Here is a 19,233-nt window from a genome sequence, read left to right on the forward strand (position 1 = left end):
ACTTTTTTAAGATTTTTGTTTTGATATGGACCATTTTATTTTTAAAGTCTATTGAATTTTCTACAGTACTTTTTCTGTTTTATGTTTTGGCTTTTTTCTTTTTCTTTTTGGCCACAAGGCATGTGGGATCTTAGTTCCCCAACCAGGGATCAAACCTGCAACTCCTGCATTGGAAGGCAAAGTCCTAACCACTGGACCACCAGGGAAGTCCCTGTTTTTAGCACTTATGATTAGAAAGTTATAATAGACTCCTTTGAAAATTTTTGGAGCTCATGTACAGGATAGATAGTCAGTGTCATATCTCTTTACTGTTGTAAATGGCACTGTGCAAGGCTCTTGTTTCCTTATATTTCCCCTTCTTCCATTACAATCCCCCAGAGACATCTATTTATTGTTAATGTGTTAAATATACATTCGTCTTTTGTAATGTTGTTTCATGTCTATCTGCTTTGACTAAATAAATGATAGTGTCTTAAATCAACTTCTGTTTTCTAATTTTCTCACTCAATGTTACATTTCTGAGAAGTACCCTTGTACTGAGCTGTTGTTTCATTCTTCTGTATAATATTCCATTGCTTTACTCATTTCCTGCCCTGGAGTACCTAGGTTACTTCTGACAACAATGAACTTTCTAACTGGGGAAATAGAATTTTCTATACAGGGGAACAAAACCCTCCCATCTACATCTCCCCCTGCCTCATAAGCCTTCAAAGAAGGAATGAAAACTTATTCCTAATTCTATTCAATCAGTTTGTACAGTCTCTGAGGAAAGTGAACATTCCATATGGATGAGGGCTGTAAATTCAAAAAACAACTCACAAAATGATGCTTCTATTTCCTGAAAGATCTGATTCCAAGTTTCCTGTCACTATATAAGTGTCATGTTAAGTTTTTTAAAAAGGTAATTTTTCAAAACCAGAATGAGCACTTCAAAAGAAAAAAAAAAGTAAAAAATTAAGTTCTCAGCCTTAGTCAACTGGTATAAAGTTCCAAAAATACATTTAAAGGCTCAATGGCTGAGAGCAATCTGATTTTATAAAACACTAGAGCTTCCTACAAGTTGTGGCTTAAATGTAAGCTGAGTGTAGAAGGACAGACTGGTATGCATTATAAAAAGCAAGGTCAAAAACCACAGGAACGAAAATCCAAATGGAGTCAATAAAATACGACTTGGGCACCAATATCTGCCAGAAAGTCTGCAACGTCAGATGGCAATGCCAGTCCGGGTACTTTCCCTGAACTAACCTCACGTGTCTCACACAGATGACTGCAGACAAGACTGGGGAAGTCCACCCAAGTACTTGGAGACCAGCCTACTAGCCTTCCTCATTATCCCAAACTCTGAAATGCCATTTACATAAATCATGTAGATTTGATTACTAATATAATTAGACTTTGGTAATGCTTTTCTTGTGGGTTTTATGTGTGTGTTTGCGGGGAGCTGCCCGTGAGAACGGGGTCCTTTGTCCGAAGGACACAGCTCTGGGAGCTGCCTCAGTCCTTGAGGGTTTGCTTGCAAACATAGCTCTCTGTCCCGCCACCCCAGAGATTAGGCGCTTATTTACTGCAGGCACCTGGAGTTCTGCGCAAACTTCTCATGCACAGAGAAATGTTATCTGGTGTAAGAAATAATAACAGGGTGCCATTCCCATGCTCTCAAGATTTCTTGTGACTGTTTGTAAGATGTGTGGGTCAAACAAAGAAAATGTTAACTGTCTTGTCTTTCTCACGCTCTTCTGTATAAATATGAGATGCTGAATAAAGTTGGTGTCAGACTGCGTCCCTTCATGGAGACGTGTCTGAACCTCTCTACCCCATCTTTGTTGTATATTTCTCTTGCTTTAGTTTCCTTTCTCAGCCCCGCCATGCATGTTCTCGGGACCTGATCGACTTTGCCGGCTGGCACCGGCATGTATTTTCCCCAAAATAATAACAGAATGAAATTATAGCTCCTCGAGTCAAAGAAAAATTTCTTTGTTCTAAATGGAAACATATTTCTAGAAGGAGACAAAGACCATACAGGTGTTTATAATTTGGGGAGAGAGACAATTAATTTTCCTCCTTAATTTTGTCACAGTACACAGATAACTGAAAGAGAAAGACATAAGACAGACTGCTTTCCTACATTAAGAACAAATGTACTAAAATTCTGCCAATGTACAGAAAATGGCAGGATGTTGGGGGAACCTCTGAAAGGAGACTAACATGTTCCTTCTGTCCTCACAGACATTGCCATCTTTGGTGACGGACTCACAGCCAGGCGAGTCCCATGAAGGTTGGAATCCCGACCAGCAGGGCTGATTGTGGCTTTCCTTGAGCATTCAGATATGAGAAAACCTATTCTCCTCCAAAGAACTGAACCAAGTGAACTAAGCTGAGTACATGTCCCTCCCAGAATGGAAAGCGTCTCTTTTAACTTCAGTGTCCAAATGAAAACACATATTTAACTGTGTGTGAAAGCTAGAAAATAAATTAAAACTAAAAAGATATTTGTTGTTTTTCTCATGGATAATTAGAATCAAAAAGAATTCTTTAGGATCAACACACAGAAATCCCTTGCATTCCTATACACTAATAATGAGAAAACAGAAAGAGAAATTAAGGAAACAATTCCATTCACCATTGCAACGGAAAGAATAAAATACTTAGGAATATATCTACCTAAAGAAACTAAAGACCTATATATAGAAAACTATAAAACACTGGTGAAAGAAATCAAAGAGGACACTAACAGATGGAGAAATATACCATGTTCATGGATTGGAAGAATCAATATAGTGAAAATGAGTATACTACCCAAAGCAATTTATAGATTCAATGCAATCCCTATCAAGCTACCAACAGCATTCTTCACAGAGCTAGAACAAATAATTTCATAATTTGTATGGAAATACAAAAAGCCTCGAATAGCCAAAGGGATCTTTAGAAAGAAGAATGGAACTGGAGGAATCAACCTACCTGACTTCAGGCTCTATTACAAAGCCACAGTTATCAAGACAGTATGGTACTGGCACAAAGACAGAAATATAGATCAATGGAACCAAATAGAAAGCCCAGAGATAAATCCATGCACATATGGACACCTTATCTTTGACAAAGGAGGCAAGAATATACAATGGATTAAAGACAATCTCTTTAACAAGTGGTGCTGGGAACTCTGGTCAACCACTTGTAAAAGAATAAAACTAGAACACTTTCTAACACCATACACAAAAATAAGCTCAAAATGGATTAAAGATCTAAACGTAAGACCAGAAACTATAAAACTCCTAGAGGAGAACATAGGCAAAACACTCTCTGACATACATCACAGCAGGATCCTCTATGACCCACCTCCCAGAATATTGGAAATAAAAGCAAAAATAAACAAATGGGACCTAATTAACCTTAAAAGCTTCTGCACAACAAAGGAAACTATTAACAAGGTGAAAAGACAGCCTTCAGAATGGGAGAAGATAATAGCAAATGAAGCAACTGACAAACAACTAATCTCGAGAATATACAAGCAACTCCTACAGCTCAACTCCAGAAAAATAAATGACCCAATCAAAAAATGGGCCAAAGAACTAAATAGACATTTCTCCAAAGAAGACATACAGGTGGCTAACAAACACATGAAAAGATGCTCAACATCACTCATTATCAGAGAAATGCAAATCAAAACCACTATGAGGTACCATTTCACACCAGTCAGAATGGCTGTGATCCAAAAGTCTACAAGTAATAAATGCTGGAGAGGGTGTGGAGAAAAGGGAACCCTCTTACACTGTTGGTGGGAATGCAAACTAGTACAGCCACTATGGAGAACAGTGTGGAGATTCCTTAAAAAACTGGAAATAGAACTGTCTTATGATCCAGCAATCCCACTGCTGGGCATACACACTGAGGAAACCAGAAGGGAAAGAGACACGTGTACCCCAATGTTTATCACAGCACTGTTTATAATAGCCAGGACATGGAAGCAACCTAGATGTCCATCAGCAGATGAATGGTTAAGAAAGCTATGGTACATATACACAATGGAGTGTTACTCAGCCATTAAAAAGAATACATTTGAATCAGTTCTAATGAGGTGGATGAAACTGGAGCCTATTATACAGAGTGAAGTAAGCCAGAAAGAAAAACACCAATACAGTATACTAATGCTTATATATGGAATTTAGAAAGATGGTAACAATAACCCTGTGTACGAGACATCAAAAGAGACACTGATGCATAGAACAGTCTTATGGGCTCTGTGAGAGAGGGAGAGGGTGGGAAGATTTGGGAGAATGGCATTGAAACATGTAAAATATCATGTATGAAACGAGTTGCCAGTCCAGGTTCGATGCATGATACTGGATGCTTGGGGCTGGTGTACTGGGACGACCCAGAGGGATGGTATGGGGAGGGAGGAGGGAGGAGGGTTCAGGATGGGGAACACATGTATACCTGTGGCAGATTCATTTTGATATTTGGCAAAACTAATACAATTATGTAAAATTTAAAAGTAAAATAAAATTTTAAAAAAAGAAACAAACAAACAAAAAAAAGGATTAGAATTTTAAAAGACATAGAATTTGAAAGCCTCCCTATCTCTTTGCTCTTATTTTGGGGTCCATGAGACACATGCAAACATGTTTCCAGTTCTTTGCTCAAAGGAAAGGGTGTTCTCTAAATCCAGTTTTCACCTGTTTTCAAGAATAAGGCAGATGCATGTTCATTAACCCCACTGCATCCCAGGCTGTGGAGTAAGATGCTGCGTGGTTACACATCTCTAATTAGCACACCAACTTTAAAGTCAGCTTCAAAAACACAAACGTGTCATTTTTAAATCTGAGCTCTAAATATTTAGGAACAAAGCCTGTGCTTCACCTCCTCCACATGTCACAGTGCAGGGAAAGAAGTCAGTTTGTCTCCACTGATGGCTGATCAGCTGGTAGAAGAAGAACCGGACCACACTGTCCTTGGTCACAGTGAACCTGGTCTGGACAGAAGAGAACTGTGATAACGTATCTGCATGCAATGAAACAGTGCCTTCCACATCTTTCAACATGAGCTGAATACAAGTCACCTAGGTAGATAAATGCATCTATCACAACACACTCTCATACATGAAGATTCCCAGAATGTTAAGATGTGATAGAATTTCAATTAAATTTGTCATAAACGGGATTTCAGAAGATCTTCAACCATCCTCCCTGGAGTCATTTTTACAGGTAATTCCATGCTTGTGAATGAGTTCACAAAAATGTAGGCAGACTTTTTTTTTAATTTATTGGCATATAGTTGCTTTATAATGTTGTTAGTTTCTACCATACAGTAAAGTAAATCAGCCATTTGTATACATATATCCCCTGTTTTGGATTTCTTTCCCATTTAGGTCATCACAAAGAACTGAGTAGAGTTCTCTGTGCTATATAGTAAGTTCCTATTAGTTATCTATTTTATACATCAGATCAGATCAGTTGCTCAGTCGTGTCCGACTCTTTGCAACCCCATGAATCGCAGCACACCAGGCCTCCCTGTCCATCACCAGCTCCCGGAGTTCACTGAGACTCACGTCCATCGAGTCAGTGATGCCCTCCAGCCATCTCATCCTCTGGCGTCCCCTTCTCCTCCTGCCCCCAATCCCTCCCAGCATCAGAGTCTTTTCCAATGAGTCAACTCTTCGCATGAGGTGGCCAAAGTACTGGAGCATCATTCCTTTATGCCTTAGCATCATTCCTTCAAAAGAAATCCCAGGGCTAATCTCCTTCAGAATGGACTGGTTGGATCTCCTTGCAGGCCAAGGACTCTCAAGAGTCTTACCCAACACCACAGTTCAAAAACATCAATTCTTCAGTGCTCAGCCTTCTTCACAGTCCAACTCTCACATCCACACATGACCACAGGAAAAACCATAGCCTTGACTAGACGAACCTTTGTTGGCAAAGTAATGTCTCTCCTTTTGAATATGCTATCTAGGTTGGTCATAACTTTCCCTTCAAGGAGTAAGGGTCTTTTAATTTCATGGCTGCAGTCACCATCTGTAGTGATTTTGGAGCCCAGAAAAATAAAGTCTGACACTGTTTCCACTGTTTCCCCATATATTTCCCATGAAGTGGTGGGACCAGATGCCATGATCTTCATTTTCTGAATGTTGAGCTTTAAGCCAACTTTTTCATTCTCCACTTTCACTTTCATCAAGAGGCTTTTGAGTTCCTCTTCACTTTCTGCCATAAGGGTGGTGCATCTGCATATCTGAGGTTATTGATATTTCTCCTGGCAATCTTGATTCCAGCTTGTGTTTCTTCCAGTCCAGGGTTTCTCATGATGTAGTCTGCATATAAGTTAAATAAACAGGGTGACAATATACAGCCTTGACGAACTCCTTTTCCTATTTGGAACCAGTTTGTTGTTCCATGTCCAGTTCTAACTGTTGCTTCCTGACCTGCATACAAATTTCTCAAGAGGCAGATCAGGTGGTCTGGTATTCCCATCTCTTTCAGAATTTTCCACAGTTTGTTGTGATCCACACAGTCAAAGGCTTTGGCATAGTCAATAAAGCAGAAATAGATGTTTTTCTGGAACTCTCTTGCTTTTCCTATGATCCAGCGGATGTTGGCAATTTGATCTTTGGTTCCTCTGAGTCTTCTAAAACCAGCTTGAACATCTGGAAGTTCACGGTTCACATATTGCTGAAGCCTGGCTTGGAGAATTTTGAGCATTACTTTACTAGCATGTGAGATGAGTGCAATTGTATGGTAGTTTGAGCATTCTTTGTCATTGCCTTTCTTTGGGATTGGAACGAAAACTGACCTTTTCCAGTCCTGTGGCCACTGCTGAGTTTTCCAAATTTGCTGGCATATTGAGTGCAGCACTTTCACAGCATCATCTTTCAGGATTTGGAATAGCTCAACTGGAATTCCATCACCTCCACTAGCTTTGTTCATAGGGATGCTTTCTAAGGCCCACTTGACTTCACATTCCAGGATGTCTGGCTCTAGGTGAGTGATCACACCATCGTGATTATCTGGGTCGTGAAGATCTTTTTTGTACAGGTCTTCTGTGTATTCTTGCCACCTCTTCTTAATATCTTCTGCTTCTGTTAGGTCCATACCATTTCTGTCCTTTATCAAGCCCATCTTTGCATGAAATGTTCCCTTGGTATCTCTGATTTTCTTGAAGATATCCCTAGTCTTTCCCATTCTGTTGTTTTCCTCTATTTCTTTGCATTGATCGCTGAAGAAGGCTTTCTTATCTCTTCTTGCTATTCTGTGGAACTCTGCATTCAGATGGTTCTATCTTTCCTTTTCTCCTTTGCTTTTCACTTCTCTTCTTTTCACAGCTATTTGTAAGGCCTCCCCAGGCAGCCATTTTGCTTTTTTGCATTTCTTTTCTATGGTAATGGTCTTGATCCCTGTCTCCTGTACAATATCACGAACCTCATTCCATAGTTCATCAGGCACTCTATCTATCAGATCTAGGCCCTTAAATCTATTTCTCACTTCCACTGTATAATCATAAGGGATTTGATTTAGGTCATACCTGAATGGTCTAGTGGTTTTCCCTACTTTCTTCAATTTGAGTCTGAATTTGACAATAAGGAGTTCATGGTCTGAGCCACAGTCAGCTCCTGGTCTTGTTTTTGCTGACTGTATAGAGCTTCTCCATCTTTGGCTGCAAAGAATGTAATCTATCTGATTTCGGTGTTGACCATCTGGTCACGTCCATGTATAGAGTCTTCTCTTGTGTTGTTGGAAGAGGGTGTTTGTTATGACCAGTGCATTTTCTTGGCAAAACTCTATTAGTCTTTGCCCTGCTTCAGTCCGTATTCCAAGGCCAAATTTGCCTGTTACTCCAGGTGTTTCTTGAATTCCTACTTTTGCATTCCAGTCCCCTATAATGAAAAAGACATCTTTTTTGGGTGTTAGTTCTAAAAGGTCTTGTAGGCCTTCATAGAACCGTTCAACTTCAGCTTCTTCAGTGTTACTGGTTGGGGCATAGACTTGGATTACTGTGATATTGAATGGTTTGCCTTGGAAACGAACAGAGATCATTCTGTCGTTTTTGAGATTGCATCCAAGTACTGCATTTCGGACTCTTTTGTTGACCATGATGGCCACTCCATTTCTTCTGAGGGATTCCTGCCCACAGTAGTAGATATAATGGTCATCTGAGTTAAATTCACCCATTCCAGTCCATTTCAGTTTGCTGATTCCTAGAATGTTGACATTCACTCTTGCCATCTCTTGTTTGACCACTTCCAATTTGCCTTGATTCATGGACCTGACATTCCAGGTTCCTGTGCAATATTGCTCTTTACAGCAACAGACCTTGCTTCTATCACCAGTCACATCCACAGCTGGGTATTGTTTTTGCTTTGGCTCCATCCCTTCATTCTTTATGGAGTTATTTCTCCACTGATCTCCAGTAGCATATTGGGCACCTACTGACCTGGGGAGTTTCTCTTTCAGTATCCTATCATTTTGCCTTTTCATACTGTTCATGGGGTTCTCAAGGCAAGAATACTGAAGTGGTTTGCCATTCCCTTCTCCAGTAGACCACATTCTGTCAAATGTCAATCCCAGTCTTCCAATTCATCCCACCTCCTCTTCCCTGCCTGGTATCTATAAGTTTGTTCTCTACGTCCATGTATTCCTTCTTTACAAATAAGTTCATCTGTAGCAATTTTTTCAGAGTTCTTAGTTTGTTTAACATTTTTTCTTCCTTATACATATGATTTTAATTTCTATGATAACAGGAACTGAGATGTAATCTGGGTTTGCTTACAACATGGCACATAATTAGGAATCTTACATTTTTAGTAACAACATCCCTAAGCATCTTTTAGCAGATCCTTCTGAAAGCACAATTACAGAAAATCAAAACATACACACATCCACAGTGTTTGCACATGAGCCTTTCTGAATCTAGTTAACAGAGAGAAGGTGCACCACTGAGTGTGAGAAGGCACTTTCAGGTTATTTTATTTCAGCAAGTCCTCTCCCTTCTTCTTTCTTTTCTTCTCTACTGATTGAACAAATAAGTGAATTGAGGAAAAGTCCTGGAATGCAACACAAAGAGAAAAATAGAGGGAAAACAAAGATTAAGCTTGTGGGCAACAGAACCAGAAATGCCAGTATTACATGGAGTTAAAGAGAAAGAACAGAGGGACTTCCCTGGTGGTCTAGTGGTTAAGACTCTGTGCTTCCACTGCAAGGGGTGCAGGTTTGATCCCGGGTCAGGGAACTAAGATCCCATGAGCTGTGCAATGTGGGAAAGACAGAGTACTCAGTCTAAAAATATTCATAAAGTTCTGAGCAGACATAAAAAATGCAACAACAAGGACAAAGAGAAATTCTAAAAGTTATCAGAAAAAAGATGATTCCCTAAAAAGGAGTGAGAATCAGAATGGCATCATATTTCTCATAGGCAATAATGGATACAAGAAAACAAACACCTTTAAGATGATAAGGGCCAATAGTTTTTAATCTGGAATTCTACAACCAAATTATTCACTACCAATCAACGATCAGTTGTCAACTTATAAACAATCTAAGATCAAATTAACAATCAGTAATCAGTGAAATGAAGTTTTTCTCAGAGACAAAATGACAGAAACTTGACCAAAGACTAGAAAAATAAACTACTTAAGGGTATACTGAAAAAAGAACTAATATAAATGCATGAGAAAGTAATGAGATGCAGGAAGCAGTAATGATGAAATGATCAGTAAAGCTTATTAGTAAATATAAATAAGAATTGACTGAAAGAAAGAAAAACACCAATACAGTATACTAACGCATATATATGGAATTTAGAAAGATGGTAACAATAACCCTGTATACGAGACGGCAAAAGAGACATTGATGTATAGAACAGTCTTTTGGACTCTGTGGGAGAGGGAGAGGGTGGGATGATTTGGGAGAATGGCATTGAAACATGTATAATATCATATATGAAACGAGTCTCCAGTCCAGGTTCAATGCACGATACTGGATGCTTGGGGCTGGTGCACTGGGATGACCCAGAGGGATGGTATAGGGAGGGAGGAGGTAAGAGGGTTCAGGATGGGGAACACGTGTATACTTGTGGTGGATTCATGTTGATATATGGCAAAACCAATACAATATTGTAGAGTTAAAAAATAAAATAAAATTTAAAAAAAGAATTGACTGAAAAAGAACAGTGTGTTGTACTTACTTATAAAACAGAAAAAAAGATGTAAAATTATCAAATGAAAAATTCCAGACAGGAGATGTGTGTGGAAGAAGGGAGAGTTAAAGGGATGGGATGAGGTTACAGAGGCAGAAAAGACTTCTAAGGAATTTAAGAAGTTAAGAGTTTTTTAGATTCACAAAGTACCATGAAGCTCAAGCAGAAGAAAGTCACTAATTACGTCATAGTCAAATTGATGAAAAACCAAGAGAAAATGGTTGAAAACAGACAAATAAGACACATTACCTTCTAAGGGACAAAAATAAGTCTGACAGCTGACGTCTCAACAGAATAAATGGAAGCCAGGAGACAGTGGAGAGATATCTTCAAGAAAGAGTTTCACAATGACAAAAAGGTCAAGTCACTACAAGAGCTAATGATTCTAAAAGTTAGTGTACCTAAACACCAAGCTTCAAAATACGTAATTCACAAGTGGACAAGAATAGAAAAAATACAGACCTCCACAGTCATAGTGGTAGTTTTATCAGATGTCATGTGGTAACAGAATAAGGAGATAAAATTCAGTAAGGCTATAATTTTGAATAAAACCATTAATAAACATGACCTAATTAATATATGTAGAACACTGTGCCCAACAACAGAAGACTATATATCATACGCTTCCAAAATTTACCACAAATTGTTTTCACAAATTTCAAAACATTGAAATGATATAATGTTCTCTGACTACAGTAGAATTAAGGTATAAAATGATGTGATTTCTTGAGAATTCTGACATACTTGGACACTACACTTGTAAATATACTATAAGTCAAATAATATATCACTATGAAAATTATAATACAATTTAACTGAATGATGAAGGAAAAGATTTTATATTAAGCTTTGTGGAATGAAATTTAAGGCATGCTTTGAGAGAAATTTATAGAGTTAAAATTGTATGTTATGGGAAAATTGGATGAAAAATAACTGATCTAACCATCCATTTCAAAACGTTGGAAAAAGAAAAGCATATTGAATCCAGAGAAAGTACAGAGATGGTAATAATAAAGACAAGAGCAGACATTAATGATATGAGAATGAAATTACATATTAGTGCCTTATAAAGCCAAACAGTGCTTCTCTGAAAAGTTTAACAAAATTGATAGCCCTCCAACATGAACAATTAAAGGAAAAAAACAAAAAGAGTAGGGACAAATAATGAATGTTAGGAATGAGACTCACCACAGATTCTTTACATAATGGAAGAAATAAGACAATACTATAAAAAAAATCTATGTCAATAACTTTCAAAAAGCTAGTTGAAATAGACAGGTTCCTTGAAACAAAACTGACACATAAGGAAATCAAACATCTGATTAATTAGATAACAGCAAACTTGCACAAACTGTTACAGAATAGAGCAAGTATTTCTCAATGTATTTTGTAAAGCTAGCATAAAATTAACACCAAGATCTGACAAAGACATTACAAGGAAAAAACTCACCTCTCTTGGACATAAATACCAAAAAATAATCATAAATAAAAATAATTTAAAATCATAACTAGTAATATATAAAAGGGTAACCCTTTTGTTAATAATAAAATAACAAATACTTGTAAGTAAATACTGACAATAAATTCTAATAAAAAATAATGACCAATAAAGTTTATTACAGGAAGGTAAGATCAGTTTTTTTTTTTAAATTTTATTTTATTTTTAAACTTTACATAATTGTATTAGTTTTGCCAAATATCAAAATGAATCCGCCACAGGTATACATAAGATCAGTTTAACATCCCCAAATCAATGTAGTTCACTATATTAAAAGGAAAGAAAGAAAAAAACATAATCATTACTTCTATTGAACATTGTACTAAATGTCCTAAGTAAAGCAAGAAAGCTCCAATACTTGCCACCTGATGCGAAGAGCCAACTCATTGGAAAAGAACCTGATACTGGGAAAGACTGAGGGCAGGAGGTAAAGAGGGTGGCAGAAAATGAGATGGTTAGATAGCATCACTGACTCAGTGGACATGAATCTCAGCAAACTTCACGAAATAGGGAAGGACAGGGAAGCCTGGCATGCTGCATGCAGTCATGGGGTCTCAAAGAGTAGGACATGACTTAGAGAGTGAACAATAACAACAATGCAAGAAAATTTCTTTAAAGTACACAACAATTGGAAAAGAAGAAACCAAACTCATTATTTGTGGGTGTCATAATTGTGCATGTACATACTCCAAAGAATTCACAAACTATTGGTATTAACATGTGAATGCAGTGAAAATATAATGTCAGTATATAGAAACCAATTAGATTTTCATTCTCCAGCAGAAAACAAATAGAAAAAATTTTAAAACATTTACAATAGCATCAAAATAATAATCAAATATTTGGAAATTAATTAAAGATATGCAAAACATACACACTGAAAATTATAACCATTATTGAGAAGACTCAAAAGAACTAAATAAAGGGATGAATATACCATATTTATGGACTGGAAGACGATATAGGAAGGTGAATTTTCTCCAAATTGACCTACAGATTCAAAGCAATTCAAATAAAAATCAGCAGAATAAAAATTTAGGAGCATATTTCAAAGTTAACATGGAAAGGAAAGGAGGCAAGAATATTAAAGATAATCTTCAAGAACAAAGCTGAAGAAATTACACTGCCAGATATTGACTTGTTCTAATGTTACAGTAATTAAGTCACAATGGTACTGCTGCATAGAGATGAATAGGTCAGAAGAGAGTGTAAAAATCGAGCCCCACATATATAGTTTGGAATTTAAGATAGATAGGGAAAGGATTGTCTTTTCCACCTAATGGTTTTGGCTCAACTGGATAGTCATGGGGGAAAAGATACTGATTCTACTTCACACACAAGTATCAATTCTAGTTGGATTATAGCTCTCAGTGTGAAAGGTAAAATAGTAATGTTTCTAGACAAAAATATACAAGAATATTTTTATGATCCAGAATAGAGCAAAGATTTTCTAGCCAGGATACAAATAGCTTACACATAAAGTTTAAAATTAACCTATAGCACAACAAAATTAAGAACTTCTGTATGGGGACTGGTAGCCATAAATACATCTAATGGAGAACAAAAGTTGAAAATGAATTAAGAATTTAACTCTAGAAATTAAAAATACAATACCAAAATAAAACCCATGTAAAGAGAAAAGAAACAAAAACTAAAATTTACATGAATAGAATTCTTTATAAACTCTGAGAGTTAACAAGACTAAAATCTAGTTCTTAGGTACCTCAGAGACAAGCCTTTGGATGGTTTGAACAAACAAAAATTAGACAAGAAACCAGAGAACACATTTAGGAATGAAAGAGACATAGGTACAGGTGAGTTTTTTGTGTTGCTGTTTTGTTTTGTTTTGTTTTAGTGATAAAGGAAGGTTATGATTACATTTCAAAAGTTAAATTTGAAAAATTAGATGAATTGGACACTTTTTAAGAAATAATAAATTGCAAATGTTTCTACCTTTGTGATTCACGGCACACATTTAAAATGAGATGGAATTCTGGCTGAGAGGAATGATGAGATAGGTAGATTTTATTTTCTGTTAGACACTGAACTGTATCCCCCACAAAAAGTTATATTGAAGTTCAAACTCACAGAACCTCAGAAATTATCTTATTTGGAAATAGGGTTTTTGCAGGTCTAGTCAAGCTAAGATGAGGTCATTAGGATGGGCCCAACCCAGTGTGACTGGTGTCCTTATGTTACCGACCAGGGTTCTTGGCCTCCTTGATCAATAGAAATTGATCAGAGGCCAGATAATAAATTCAGGCGAGACTTTATTGCAGTTCCTTCTGCAGTGCTGGGAGAGAGAACAAACAACTGATTCCCCTGCACCCTGAGGGGGCGAGAAGCAATCCTTAAATGGGGTGAGGGTAGGGGTGTGTTCAGGGGGTCAGACTGGAGGGGTGACTTAGGTGGTTTGTCCATCCCTTAGGTAGTGGCATGTGCAGGGGGCATGCTCAGTATTCTGCCTTGTTCCCAACACCCAGTTCTGTTCCTGACACCCAGTTTTGCTCCAGGCTCTTCAAAAGTGGCAGTTGGGCTTTTCAGTCTCTTTGGATCTTTTGTCCAGAATCTGCCCCAACTGTGCATGCACAGTTATTTTTAGCCCCATATAATTTATTTGCATTTTGTCATATGAGAGGTGTGTCCAGGTGCAATCATCACAGTGAAAGGTTCCAGGTCCCAGCCTGTCTCACTTATATAAAGTGAGACATTTGGGCACAGATGTGGACATGGACAGAGGGAAAGTGGTGTAAAGAAAAGGTAGGAAAGCTGAGGATTCAAGAAGCAAAGAGAGAGGCATGAACAAATTCTCTTTCATATCCCTTCCAAGGATCAGTCCTGCCCACATCTTCATTTTGGACTTCTAGCCTCCAAAACTGTGAGATCAACAAACATATTGTTTAAGCCACCCAGTTTACTGTTCTTTGTTACCGTAGGTTCAGGAAGTGAATGCATGCACCGACTCTGAAAACTGTTCTGCTGTGTTTTGAAACACCTGTGGACATGGGAATTTAGCCACCATCTGCACCACACTGCAAGGCTAAAATCTTCTCTTTGAGAGAGAGGAAAACAGTTTCAAACCCTCTCATCCCTGGGTAAGTTAGATATGCTGCCATAACTCCCCAGAAAGAAAAAAGAGACCCTGTAAGTAGAAAACATACACAGTATCCAGAGCTGTGGTTGGAGGAGACCAGAGACAGAGGCTTGCCCAGCTGAAAACCAACAGGAATGTACTTAGTGCCACTGGGCTGAACAGTAAAACATGGTGAAATAAAAACATTTTTCATTTTACCACAATAAAAAACATTAAAAAAAGAAATCAGAAAATATTTTTCTACAGAAATACAAAATATCCAAATAGAAGAAAGCAGATAGACAACTAACATAAAAAGGAAGATTTCAGACTATGAGAAAAACTTTTTTTTTTTTCCTTGAAGAGGGACATACTTTTTAAGGAGGGGAAGAGCCACCAGCAATCTTTATTAAAATAGTTAACCATGGAAACAGATACCTTTCTCAAAGCCACTTATGTTTATTTCACTAGATTATTCTCATACACATATACTGAAAGCAGATATTCACAAACATCTACTTACAGATACTTAGTAAATTCTTACTGAAAGGATAGCGCCTCAGGGTCCAACCATCAAAGCACACAGCATCAGCTACAGGCTCGAGACTCTCTACTGCTACGTGGTGGCCACATACGCGTATTGCAGAAGCAAAATAAGAATATCTCAGGGGCTTACACACAAAATACTGTGACTCAGTAACAGAGTAATAAGAATCATCCACTAGAAATAGATCATTCAGGAAAATAAGGATACTTAGTGAGAAATCCACTGGGAAGAAGAAAAAGTGAACTTTTCCAAGAAAAGTTCATGAAAATACAGCTTCTGAAAAAGTAGAAAAAAAGAAATTCCATCTCATTGGTGCAGTGAGTTGCCAGATTTCAAAGTTCGGCACAATAGCCACAAAATAATCCAGAATCCCATGGATGCCTTCATATTTTACTCATCACATCAGAATGTAGTTGTTTTCAACCTTCCATTTATTAAAAGTCCATGTTGTTGCTGTTGTTCAGTTGCTAAGGTATGTCTGACACTTTGTGACCCAATGGAAGTAGCACAACAGGCTTCCTGGTCCTTCACTATCTCCTGGAGATAGCGGAGACATCCATGAAATGAGGTCTAATCTAGGAACTGTATGCAAAGGGTGCCTTTGTATTTCAGTGTACCCAGGACTGAGCGAAATTATTAACAGCACTCTGTGGGGTAGAGCTGATGGAGGTGATGGAATTCTAGCTGAGCTCTTTCAAATCCAAAAAGATGATGCAGTGAAAGTGCTGCACTCAATATGCCAGCAAATTTGGAAAACTCAGCAGTGGCCACAGGACTGGAAAAGGTCAGTTTTCATTCCAATCCCAAATAAAGGCAATGCCAAAGAGTGTTCAAACTACCACACAATTGCACTCATCTCACATGCTAGCAAAGTAATGATCAAAATTCTCCAAGCCAGGCTTCAACAGTATGTGAACCAAGAACTTTCAGATGTTCAATCTGGATTAGAAAAGGCAGAGGAATCAGAGATCAAATTGCCAACATCCATTGGATCATAGAAAAAAAGCAACCGAGTTCCAGAAAACATCTGCTTTACTGACTACACCAAAGCCTTTGACTGTGTGGATCACAATAAACTGTGGAAAATTCTGAAAGAGATGGGAATACCAGACCACCTTACCTGACTCCTGAGGAATCTGCATGCAGGTCAAGAAGCAACAGTTAGAACCAGACATGGAACAACAGACTGGTTCCAGTTTGGGAAAGGAGTACATCAAGGCTGTATATTGTCACCCTGTTTATTCAACTTCCATGCAGAGTGCATCATGCGAAATTCCGGGCTGGATGAAGCACAAGCTGGAATCAAGATTGCTGGGAGAAATACCAATAACCTCAGATATGCAGGTGACATCACCCTCATGGCAGAAAGTGAAGAGGAACTGAAGAGCCTCTTGATGAAAGTGAAAGAGGAAAGTGAAAAAGTTGGCTTAAAACTCACCATTCAAAAAACTAAGATCATGGCATTTACTCCCTTCACTTCACAGCAAATAGATGGAGAAACAGTGGAAACAGTGACAGACTTTATTTTCTTGGGTTCCAAAATCACTGCAGATGGCAACTGCAGCCATGAAATTAAAAGAAAGTGCTTTCTTCTCTCCTTGGAAAAAAAGCTATGATCAACCTAGACAGCATATAAAAAGCAGAGACATTATTGCCGAGAAAGGTCCATGTATCCATGATTTAGTCATTAGGCATGTATGGATGTGAGAGTTGGACCATGAAGAAAACTGAGCACTGAAGAATTGATGCTTTTGAACTGTGGTGTTGGAGAAGACTCTTGAGAGCCCCTTGGACTTCAAGATCAAACCAGTCAATCCTAAAGGAAATCAGTCCTGAATATTCACTGGAAGGACCGATGCTGAAGCTGAAACCCCAATACTTTGGTCACTGATGCAAAGAACCGACTCATTGGAAAAGATCCTGATGCTGGGAAAGACTGAATGCAGGAGGAGAAGGGGACAGCAGAAGCTGAGGTGGTTGGATGGCAGAACTGACTCGATGGACATGAGTTTGAGCAGACTCTGGGAATTGGTGATGGACAGGGAAGCCTGGCATGCTGCAGTCCATTGGGTCACAAAGATTTGAACATGACTGAGCAACTGATCTGATGAACTGAACTGTGGGGTAGAGCTGGTCTTCACATTCTCTCTCAGGTTGAAGCCAGCTCTTCCTATTTTTTTTTTTTTTTTTTTGAAGATCAGCTGTTCTTAGTTGATTGGAATGGAAAGAGATACAGTGAAATACAAGGTTGACCATCATCAGGGACCTCACACCCATTCTTAACCTCCCACTAGGAGAGCCATCACTTGATTGCCTCATAGGCCAAGGAGAGATGAATAGAAGCAGAGTTCCCAATCTTAGTAACAGCACATGATGGGTAGTACTACAGTGCTCTGACCAAAAAAAAAAGTAACCCATGGAAAAGGATACTTCCTAGAAACCCACAGAATTTGGACAAGCTTGTAAGTCAGGGAAAACCATCAGAATTATTCTTGCTTCATCACAGCATCTCTGATTTGCCAAATTCTCTCCCACCAAGTACACCACATTCATGAAGGAAAATGGTTTGGGCATGAAAGTGAGGCTTTATTTATGCATGAGTCAGACAGTTGTGTGTAACACCCTCTTTGATAAATAATATATTTTTTAAAAAATACCTTTCTAGTCAAGAGAGATCAAAAGCTTTCCAGAAATTGAAGTTAAAACCCAGAATTGTTTATTAAATCTGAGAAAATTAGAACTCAAGAGACAGGAAAATAGAACACTGAGTACAAATTCATACAGTGGCAACATGCTGCTATAATGCATTCTATTAAGAGGTGAATATATAATTTGGACATAAAGGTGTAAAGTAATTTTTGAGTGTTGTTTTTCAGTTGCTAAGTTGTATCTGACTTTTTTGTGATCCCATGCCCTCTAGGCCCCTCTGTCCATGGGATTTCCCAAGCAAGAATACTGGAAAGGGTTGTCATTTCCTTCTCCAGGGGATCTTCCCAAGCCAGGGATCGAACCCACGTCTCCTGCATTGGCAGGTGGATATTTTTTTTTAACTGCTGAGGTGACCAGGGAAAGCCCAATTTTAACTACACATATAATATATGACTGTATTTCTAAGAATTAAATTTTAGAATATTATAAGTAAAACTAAGATCACTCCCCCAAAGTACTGATACCCTCTAAAATAGCCACTATTTTCTCAGTGTTTTCAGTTTGGAATATATCCTCTCAAATCTTTAAAAAATATATATACACACAGACATACACATATTCATATATGTACATGTGTGTGTATACAGACACACTCGAAGTAAATAGTTTATGTGTGTATGTGTGTTTATGCATGAGGTCAATAAACAACACATTTTCCATGTTAATACCTTCACCAAACAGTTCCATAAAATTTTAACCTTTGTGGCTATTTTTCTCATCCCATCACTGTACTAATGTTTCCTACTTGGTCAGAGGTCTCTAAATTGACTTGAAAGGAATACAGATCTTCTGAGTAGGAATGAAAAGAGAATTTTTTAAGAGGGTATGTTTGTGTTTGTGTGTGTGGGTTTTACTACTTTAGCATCAAATGGGAAAACCTTAAGAGAAGCAACCCAAGCCCAGAATTTATGTACAACAATGGGTGAGAGAGAATAGAAGGAAAGAGAGATGACAGTTAGGGCTTCCCCAGAAGACTTTCCCAATGCTGCTGTCAAGGAACAACATTGGGTTGATGCTTCAAGGGTCTGACACAAAAGTCACTTCAATGTCTAGGAATAGCAAGTGACATCCAGGAGTGGCAACTTAAACGTCTATAAATGTCTATACCTTTAACATCAGGATCACATGAGGGCCCGGTGTGGACCATGGCAAGTGAGGACATGCGCCCTGTGGAGAAGGCAGCTGTTACCCAGCTGCAGCCAATTATCACCATGGCAGAACGCAAGC

Source organism: Bubalus bubalis, chromosome 1 (assembly GCF_019923935.1).
Source record: "Bubalus bubalis isolate 160015118507 breed Murrah chromosome 1, NDDB_SH_1, whole genome shotgun sequence".
Lineage (NCBI taxonomy): Eukaryota > Metazoa > Chordata > Mammalia > Artiodactyla > Bovidae > Bubalus > Bubalus bubalis.